Genomic DNA, 10,185 nt, shown 5'->3' with positions numbered 1-10,185 from the left:
TATAACTCACTATAACTCACCTTCCTACGCTGCATCATTCTAGACCTGCAAATATCTCTCCATATCTTTACTTGCACTGGTTTTTACAGTTACTTCACCCCTATTTTCCTTATCCATGTCCAAACATTATTCTGTATAATGAGATATGCATGCTGTTCTGTTAACTGCCATAACTGTATATTGAATAATTGTAAAAAAATGATGTCTGTACCTCTGAAAATGTCTTAAATATTAATATACTGGAACTTTTCTCCCCAGACCTCCTCCAAAAAATGAATAAATAAATCAATATATGTGTATATATATATATATATATATATATATATATATATATATACATACATACATATATATATATATTATATACACACAGACACATGAACGCATCTATATACATGGGTACCAGGAGTTAAGTTGAGTATTGTTAAAATTGACGTCTGTTTATTTGACACAATATGGTTGACTAAACAGATGGTCAGTAGGTGTATGAGATCACTGCATTACCATTGTTGGAGAATATCTCTTTTCCCCAGGATTGTGTGAATTCAAAGTTAGAATATAACATTATCAGTGTGCATAGGGGTGGGGGGGTGCAGAAGGGCTTGACCCCTGCAAAATGCAGTTCTGGGAATTCATTAAAAGCCCAGCATGAACCATGTAGCTCGTGCTAGAAAGGGCCTTCTGGTGTGACATGCCCTAATCTGATTCAGGAATATGTTAGCTGTGATGAGGTTGAACTTCGTTTTTGCCTAATTTACGTCTCCGAAATCGCAGGTACTACCTCGATGTGCAGGTCATGGCTGACCTCTACATTATGGTGGTACCCTGCTGCTAATGCAGGCAGTGGAATTCCTTTCTCTGGCCACTCTCTCATGCACACATGTTCACATATCATTTACAGACATACAAACTACAGTCCCTGTAACTGTTCCTAACCCTCTGTGGTCCTCCCTTCCCTGTAGTACGTTGGTGTCATTACAGTGCTTTACAAGAGTCAGCCCTGGTGATCTGGTGTATCCATCCTGTTATCTTCATTATTATGTAGGTGCATTTATGGGACTTTAGCCCAGGTGGATGTATAGTGGTTTCCCCAATCCCCTGATCCTCATTCTAACGTTATTGCCATTATATCACTTAAATGGAAACCCTGATACCTGGTGTCTCCCTCCCTGTGATTCCCATAGTAATGTATGTGTCTTATGGATCTTTAAGGAACATTCCTTGATGTCCATTGTATCCTCCTCATCCCCTTAGTGATGATAGTGCTGGTATGGCACTTTAGAGTGTATATCCCCTCAAGTAAGCCAGTCCCCATGGTAACAGTGGTGCCATTATATAGCACTTTTCCATGATGTTCTTTGTGTTTCACTGTTGCAGTCATTACACTTGGGTTATCCTGCCAGGGGTAGCACTCAGTCGGCCTGAATACCTGAGGCTTAGTATTTCTGTGTTGGTTGCTGTCACTCCAGGACTGATGTCAGATCATCAGTGGTATAAAATCAGGCAGCCGACACCATTACATCAGTCTTTCTTGCAGAGGAGCCCAAAGCAGAAGCAGTTTGCATGAGTGCCGGTCACCGCTACCTGAGTTTTCATTTCAGAATTAAAGCTGAAGTCTTTTAAAGCTAAGTACCCCACTGGGGATCCTTTTTTCTTGCACTAACTGATGTCAGAAAAAGTTAACAATTGTCTCACCTGTGGAAAACAAATACTGCACCGAGATTTCCATTCTTACTGTGTCACCTAATTAGGCCCAGACCACGACATCCCTCACTGGCAGTTTTGTGCTTTGTTCAACACCAGAACTGTACGTCGTCAGGCCCTTTTTGTAGCTAAATATTTTTGCTCTCGATCTCCGTATTCCAAAATGGCTTCAGAAAGTCATCCGCCTACCGATCTTTCAAAAAAACGTAAGAATAAAGACAGAGACAGACAGCACAGGTCCAAAACTGCCGACGACGCTTCCATGAAACTAGTTGCCAGTTTGCCGGTCCTCCGTAAGGTGCTTTCACAGCCCCTGATGCCCACTTCTGTGGATTTGCAGGCCACTACCGAGACCTGTTCAGAGGCCGGTATGCCACGAGACTTCTTTGACTAAGGATCCTGCAGATGTCTCTACCTTGGATGGGTCTGGAGCCGCTGAGCAGGCACCGGCTTCTGAGGTAGTTCTTCGCACTACCGATACTTGACACAAACCATCAACTTCTTTTGTGTTTTCAGTTCTTTCTAAACCTACCGAGTTTCTAAGGCCCAGGGTATGCACTATGCCTAAAAAAACGATGACCCAAGCTCAAGCACCTGCTTTCATGCCTCAATCTCAAATGCTTAAAATGGTTGAAGACCTTATTTTGCTTATTAGGGAAGCCAGCCCACCCCTTCCAAAAGAAAAAGAGACTTGTCCTCAGCAGTTTTATCTGACCAGAAGTCTGATGACTCTGAGGTTTCTGAATATGAAGACATGTAACCCTTGTCTGCTTATGAGGATTCCGATGCCTCTCCTCCAGAGAATTTTTAATTTGGTGAAACCCTACATACTTTAAGGGAGCATTTCCAATGGGAGTGTCAGGACTATCCTCAGTCCAAACAAAGACTCAGGGACTTCTTAGATTTACCACAGCACAGACCTCTAACCATTCCTCCTGTCCTGGATGTTGTGGATGATGGTTTTATGGAATCCAGTTTAACTTCTGACACCCTTCCTCCTGCTCCCAGGAAGCCTGCCAGGTATTACAAACTCCCTGACTCTCACAAATTGTTTTTCAAGAATCCTACTGTGGACCCACAGGTCATCTCCCAAGGACCTAAAGGAATAAAAGCAACCACAGCTAAGAATCCCACCCCCTCAGACAGGGACTCCTGAGCTTTAGATAAATGGGGTAAAAAAGTATATACCTCTGCAACTCTTGCCATTAGAGCACTAAATTGTCAGTTCCACATGCTGAAATACCAACAACATACTATAGAACTCTGTAAACAAAAAATATCTACCTTTCCGGCTTGTGCAGAAAATAAAGAATTACAGGACCTTATGCATTCTGCAATCCAAGTTGCTAGACACACCTTGCAATGTGGCTTTCATGCCCTAGAAGCATCCTGCAGGGCAGCAGTCACATATTCTGTACTTAGAAGACATGCTTGGCTTACGGAACAGACCTTGCCAGACCATGTCAAATCAAAACTATTGGACGCACCATTGAACATAGACAATTTGTTTGGCACCAAGGCAGAAGAGGTCTTAAAAACGATGGCAGAAAAAGCTTAATCTATGCAGACAGTTAAAGACTTCTTGCAGGTCCAGCCTCCGAGGTTCAGTAGGCATTGCCTCTCCAAGCACTGGTCCTTTCTGCCCCCCTCAAGACCAGCTAAGAAAAGACCTAGGGGAAGCAGACCCCCCTGACAGTAATCCCAGGGAATGCAGAGATCTAAGCAATGGAGTTACTTCACTTCAAAAACAGGGAGTGCTAAGCCACCCCCTTATGGAAAGAACTCACAATGACTTTACACCTCCACCCCTTACCTCTGCTCACCCACTTGTGCCCCTAGAAGGAAAACTTTCCTCCCATGCCAAAAAGTAGGCCTCTATCACCAAAAACCAATGGGTTCTGAACATAGTGTCCCAGGGATATAAATTTTATTTCCACACTCTACCTACCCCAAAAGGGTTCCAAGATCTTCCTCCAAACCAGTGGGCAGAGGCACAAAACCAAGTCCATTCCCTGCTCTCCAAGAAGCCATTACAGCTTATTCCTGCAGACCAGATAGGCCCATGTTTCAGGCTTTTCCTGGTACCCAGAAAAGAGGGCACCTGGTGCCCAATCCTCAATCTATCAATTCTAAATGCCTTCCTGGTGGTACCAAAATTCAAAATGCTCACCCTTCAGCAGCTTCTTCTTATGCTCTCCAAGGATGCTTGATTAGCCACCCTAATCCTAAAAGAGGTCTATCTACACATCCCAATTAGGGATTCCTGCAGGAAATATCTCTGTTTCAGAGCAGGATCTATGCACTTTCAGTTCTCTGCACTTCCCTTTGGCTTATTCACTGCTCCCAGAGTTTTCACAAAATGTTTGGCTCCAGCCATTGCTTTTTGAAGACAAAGGAATATTCAAATTTACCCCTACTTAGACGACTGCCTGATTCAAGCAGATAGTCAGGAAAAGCTGTTACAGCACCTGTGCTTTATAAAGCACCTACTGACCTCCCTGGGGTACACTATAAATGAAAAAAAATCCAAACTAGTACCCACTTAGAAAATTGCATTCCTTGGAGCAAGCCTGGACACAGCTTCCCAGATGGCATTCCTTACTCCAGGAAAAACAAGCCTATTTGACAGGCTACTTTTGTCAACTAGCCACCAGAACCAATCTGCAAGGAAAATCCCGCAAGCTCTAGGGTTCATGGCATCCTGCATTCTACTCATTCCATATGCCAGACTGCGTATGAGGAAACTTCAGTGGGATGTAAAAAGCCATTGGTGTCAACACTCTCAGGACCTGGAAACTATCATACCTATGATACCCTGTCTAAGGAAAGATTTTCTTTGGTGGGCAGCAGTATGCAACTACAGCAAGGGTCTTCCCTTCTCACAACCCCACTCCACCCAGACCCTAACCACAGATGCATCAGATTATGCCTGGGGTGCACACCTGGATGGCAGCTGCATTCAGGGCCAACCCTAAATCAAATACATCTGGACATCAACCAAAAACAGATGTTAGCTGTTCAGCACGCTTTGACAGCTTTCAGACCCCTACTCTCCCCAGGGCCTCTACTGATCATAAGAGACAACACCACAGTGATAAGGTACATCAACAAGCAGGGAGGAACTCATTCTTATTCCCTCTGCAGGCTCGTCATAACCCTTTGGCACACGACTTCAGCCATGCAAATTCACCTGCAAGCACAATTCCTGCCAGGCTCCCAAAACTCTCTGGCAGACAACTTAAGCAGAAAACTCCTTGATCCACACAAGTGGCAGCTAGACCATAGCACCTTCAGCCTTGTAACCCAGAAATGGGGCACCGCGAAGGTGGATCTCTTTGCCTCCCACAACAATCACCAGCTCAGCAAATTCTGCACAAGGGAACCTCACAGCAAGGCCTGGAAAGTGGATGCCCTATCCTTCCAATGGGTAAACCTCTCAATCTATGCATTTCCCCCTCTACCTCTACTTTCATGGGTACTACTCAAAATAAGAGAGGAAAAACCAAGAGCAGTCTTGATTGACCCAGACTAGCCACGCCATCACTGATACCCACTGCTGCACAGTGTGTCACCCCTGCCACCATGGCACCTACCTCAGATCCCAACTCTCCTGACCCAGCAGAACAGAGAATTCATGCATCCACAATTGCAGACCCTAAACCTGGCAGCCTGGCTTATTCCCTGACCTCTCCTCCAGTTGCCAGTCTAAGCAAGCAAGTCCTAGATGCTATACATGAGGCCAGATGCACCAGCACTAGAAAATCCTATGCTGACTAGTGGAAAAGCTATTGCACCTGGATCCAGGCTACAGGAAATGAAACAGCAAAGCCCTCCCTACCTCTCATCCTGGATTACTACTGCTACACAGGGGCCTATCCTTTTTTTCTGTTAAAATTCATGCTTCTGCCATCTCTGCTCATTACAGCACAGAGCGACCTCTCTTTTCTCATCCACTCACCAAACAGTTCCTAAGAGGGACTAACAATTTAAGGCCACCCAGAAGCACTTCTACTCCAGCTTGGGACTTTAACTTTGTGTTGGAAAAGCTCACACTACCCCCCCTTTGAGACTGCAGCATCAGCAGAGTTAAAAAATCCTCTCTTGGAAAACAGCCTTGCTTCTGGCCATCATTTCAGTTAGAAGAGTTTCAGAGCTACAAGCACTCATGGCAGTAAAGCCCTTCATCATTTTTCATGCTGACAGAGTCTCTCTGTTAACTAAACCAACTTTCATGCCTAAAGTGGTGTCCAGTGTGGCTCTCAACCAATCTATTAATTTGCCCACCTTTTTCCCTAACCCACAAAACAAGGGGGAAAGGATTTTGCATTCTCTAGATGTGCATAGACAGCTCAGATTCTACCTGGTTAGGACTAAATCTTTTAGGAAAAGTGACCAATTGCAAGTCAGCTTTGCAGAAGGGGCGGAGGGCAAGGCCATATCCAAACAATCTCCAAGTGGATAGCACACTATATCTATTTCTGCTACAAGTACCATGGGAAACTGGTCAGGACATATTCCACCAGGGAAACCTCTATCTCTGCAGCTTTTCTCAGTGTGGCCCCTACCAGGGACATCCTGGAGGCTGCAACATGGAGTTCTGTTCATACTTTCACCAAGCATTACCACCTGCCTATCTTCTCCAAATCCAGGGCAGGCTTTGCAACCATTGCCTTGCAGGGCATCCTAGCCAGCCCCCAGTCTTCTTGACTGCCTCCACCCTTTTCTTCAGCTTTGGGAATCAAACCAAGTGTGATGACTGCAACAGTGAAACACGAAGAACATAGTACAGTTGTGTACACTTACTATAAATGTAGATGTTCGAGTGTATTCACTGTTGCAGTCCTGGTTTCCCTCCCTCCACCCCCCTCGTCTCTCTCCCACTCTCTCTCTCTCTTTACAAGGACTTTTTGGTATTTACTTTGTACTGGTGGTGTTCTTCCACCATTACCTAGCTCCTTATTTGGGGGCTTCTGACATTTGGGGCAAGAAAAACTGATGTAATGGTGTCGGCTGCCTGATTTTATACCACTGACGACCTGATGTCAGTCCTGGAGCAACAGCAACTGATGCAGAAATACTAAGCCTCTGGTATTTGGGCCGACTGAGGGCTACCCCGGGCAGGATAACCCAAGTGTGATGACTGCAACAGTGAATACACTCGAACATCTACTTTTATGGTAAGTGTACACAACTGTACTTTATTCTTCCTGTTGTCAAATGACTCCACCTAACATGTTTGTGTTCATGATTGAACATGGCCTGTTGGATATCTTTGCTGTTGTGGCATGGTGGGGGTGCAAATGCTTACAGCAAAGTGCTTTCTAGAATCACTCAGCCTTGCAAATGGCTTCCTGAGGACTGTTCTAGGAAGACAGCACACTGCTAATTAGCATATACTTCTCTGTCCCAGAATATGCCCATTCTGTATAACCTCAGTGTGAACCCTTAGTGGTGCTGCCCATCTTTATGTTAAATGACCATGAAGCACCTATGCGAGGGTGCTTTTTGAATACAAAAAATTCAATGTGATGTTTTCCCAGCCTCATACACATCATGGTATGTTTATGAACTGGGCATGATATTTTTAACTTGCATGCTCTGACATTATCTTTTGATGAGTGTGTAGAGACATGTTGATTTTTTTTTGTCCATCTTTGTTTGTCAACACTTGCCTCTTTTGATCATTTTTAATATACCCATATATATATATCTATGTCTGTAGCTGCAATAAACTCCACTGAATGCATGTTTCACTGACAAAGTGTATTGCTTTCACTTTATTTTAAAATTTCCTGCTTGTCAGTTGCAGCAGATTTTGAACGTTGGATCATTGACTATTTCTGTAATGAGTATGTTTACATGTAAGTGGGATTTTATTCTATTGCTGAGGCTTTGGGTTGTTCTAACATTTTCTGCATCATGGGTGGGAGTGTTTGCTGGTTGGGGTTAGATTAAGGGCAAAGTACAGTGATAGTTTTAGCATTTTATTTGTTTGATGCTGTGTGTGTGTGTGTGTGTGTGTGTGTGTGTGTGTGTGTGTGTGTGTGTGTGTGTGTGTGTGTGTGTGTGTGAATACAGTAAGGCATGAGGGGGTGTGCAAGGTACAGATATCACCACATTCTCAGTGCTGTTGTGAGGCATAAGCCCATATTATGTGTGTAACATTTCCTGGGTAGGCAGTCTTACCTGCCCCATGCACCCACTAAATGTCATACTGTGCTAATAAAATGGGCATCCGTATTTTTGCAGTTTGATATCTGGATGTATGCATTATAATTACATCTGCACTGTAGTTTAATGTAAAATAGTTCATCTTCTCATTTTAACTAACTGACTGCTGTGCAGGGTTATACCTCTTTAACTGTCTGGATTTTTATTATGATGTTTTCAGTGTAATCCTGTAAGGGACTCTTCAAACTTGTGTGTGATATTGCAAAGACCTGTTTATAAACAAATACTAATGCTACATAGTACCTCAACTGTATTTGGAGATGTGAATGAGTCCAGATGAGGAAACGTATACATTAGTAGCATAGTTCTTCACAAACATTTACACTGTTTTCCAAGTGACATAGCCTCAAAAATTCAAAAATATTTACAAGAGTAATGATTTTGGTGACAAACTAAGAACCCGAAGACTCAGATATACAAGCACTAATTCCCCCAAACATTTTTTAAAGCTGATGTAGCTAATGATGTCATTCTATATCACTGCTGGAGTATTCTTTACTGATGGATATCACACTCTTGGTTGCCCATCGCTTGACCGGTATAAATAAATTTAAAAGAGATCTTGTTTGTGCCGTACATCACATTTATGCTCCCTGCACAGAATGTAGGGCATAGTAGGGACATATGGATGCAACTACCCAGAACTTCTTTTACTGCCAGTTTGAATGCCATTTTTGCCAGTTGGTTTGAACACTTTGTTGCTGTACTGAATAACTAGCAACACCAGATAAGTGCCCCATTGGGGTTATTTTTATATTTTAGTTTTTATTTTATTTTCATAGTCTTGTATTTTGTATCACTATGTAGTATTTATGTCATCCAAGAGGGGAAAACGTCAGTGTGGGAAGCAGATTCCCCAGAAAGATCATCACGAAGAGTGCCTTTTTTGTTTGGACACTTCCTACGACCATACCACTTGTAGTATCTGTAAGACACTCAGAAGCAGTTTGTCTTCCCTGGGCATTTATCTTGAAAACTAACAGCTTAAACAGTTAGCTCAGGGTACCATAGCAGAATCTTTTAACTCTGAGATACTCCCATTAAGTAAGAAGAAGGCCAAGAAGTGTTGTGCCAGTTCTTTAGCTGTGCAGCCTCCACTGGGTTTCCCTCTAGAACTAGGTAATAGCTCTGTAGGTTGTTTGGTGCTTACATCAGATTTCTCTTCCTCAACCCTGCCAGAGGCTGTCATAAATCCATCTTTTCGCATGTCCTCTGAGGCTTTGCAGGCATCTGCTCCAGATGTCGAGGGGAAACTGAGGTTGATTATCTCGGTAGGTCCTAGAGGGGTTTTGCAGATATTAGTCATGGATGAAATTCCAAGTTATCTTATTAAATCTAGCCAGGGGTCAGAACCTATGGTATTTGTTAGGGCTGATGTTCTTTCTAAGAAAAGATGAAAACTGAAGCATGTTTTAGTCTGTCCTATGGATCTGCAAAGGAAATGACTAGAGTTTACTCAGGGCTTGTTCTCTGCCTTAATGGCCCTAAAGCCTCCTCAAGGGGTTTTAGTACCTGCTCCTCCTTGGAACTCTGCACCTTCTAAATGGTTTTGGTAACCAGATTCCTCGAATGAGGATTCCCAGTCTGGTAAAGGGTCTTTGTCCTGTTCATCACAGACGCCTTCACCTTTGGCTTATGGTTCTGATGAAGAGGAGTATGTTAACCCTGAGTCTCCTAGCAAAGAATTGTCCTTTGGGGGCACAATTTCAAGGATGATGGAATTCTTTAAGTGGGATTTTTCTCAAGTGTCTGATATTCAGACAAGATATTGTGAGTTGCTTCAGGTGGATATTCCTACACCATCAGCAGTTCCTCCTATGGTGGAGGCCTTGTTGGACACTTTCATTGGTGCTTCCTATTCTCCTGATTCTCAGCCTCTTGCTCCTAAGAAAACTGATAGGCTCCATAAGGTTCCTGAGGATTGTCAGCTTTTATTTAAATGTCCTTCTGCTGATCCTGCTGTGGTGTCAGTCTCTCTTGACAAACCTTCCAAGCATTTACTTTCTTCCAAACTTTTGCCTTCTGATAAGGATAGCAGGGCAATGGAGAGGATTGGTAATAAAGTTTACACTGCTTCTGTTTTGGCCTTTGGGGCTACTAGTTACCTGACCCACATCACCAGGGATGCTCTGCCCTTGATTGATCAGGATTGTCAGGATATCTCTGCCCTCCCTGATTCTGATGGCAATTCGTCTGCCTTATCTTTTTTATGTTCTGCTTCTCAAGTGGCTCGCCACTCTGTTAAGTGTA

Source organism: Protopterus annectens, chromosome 9.part0 (assembly GCF_019279795.1).
Source record: "Protopterus annectens isolate FY-2018-M chromosome 9.part0, PAN1.0, whole genome shotgun sequence".
Taxonomy (NCBI): domain Eukaryota; kingdom Metazoa; phylum Chordata; order Ceratodontiformes; family Protopteridae; genus Protopterus; species Protopterus annectens.
This window is presented reverse-complemented; position numbering follows the sequence as displayed.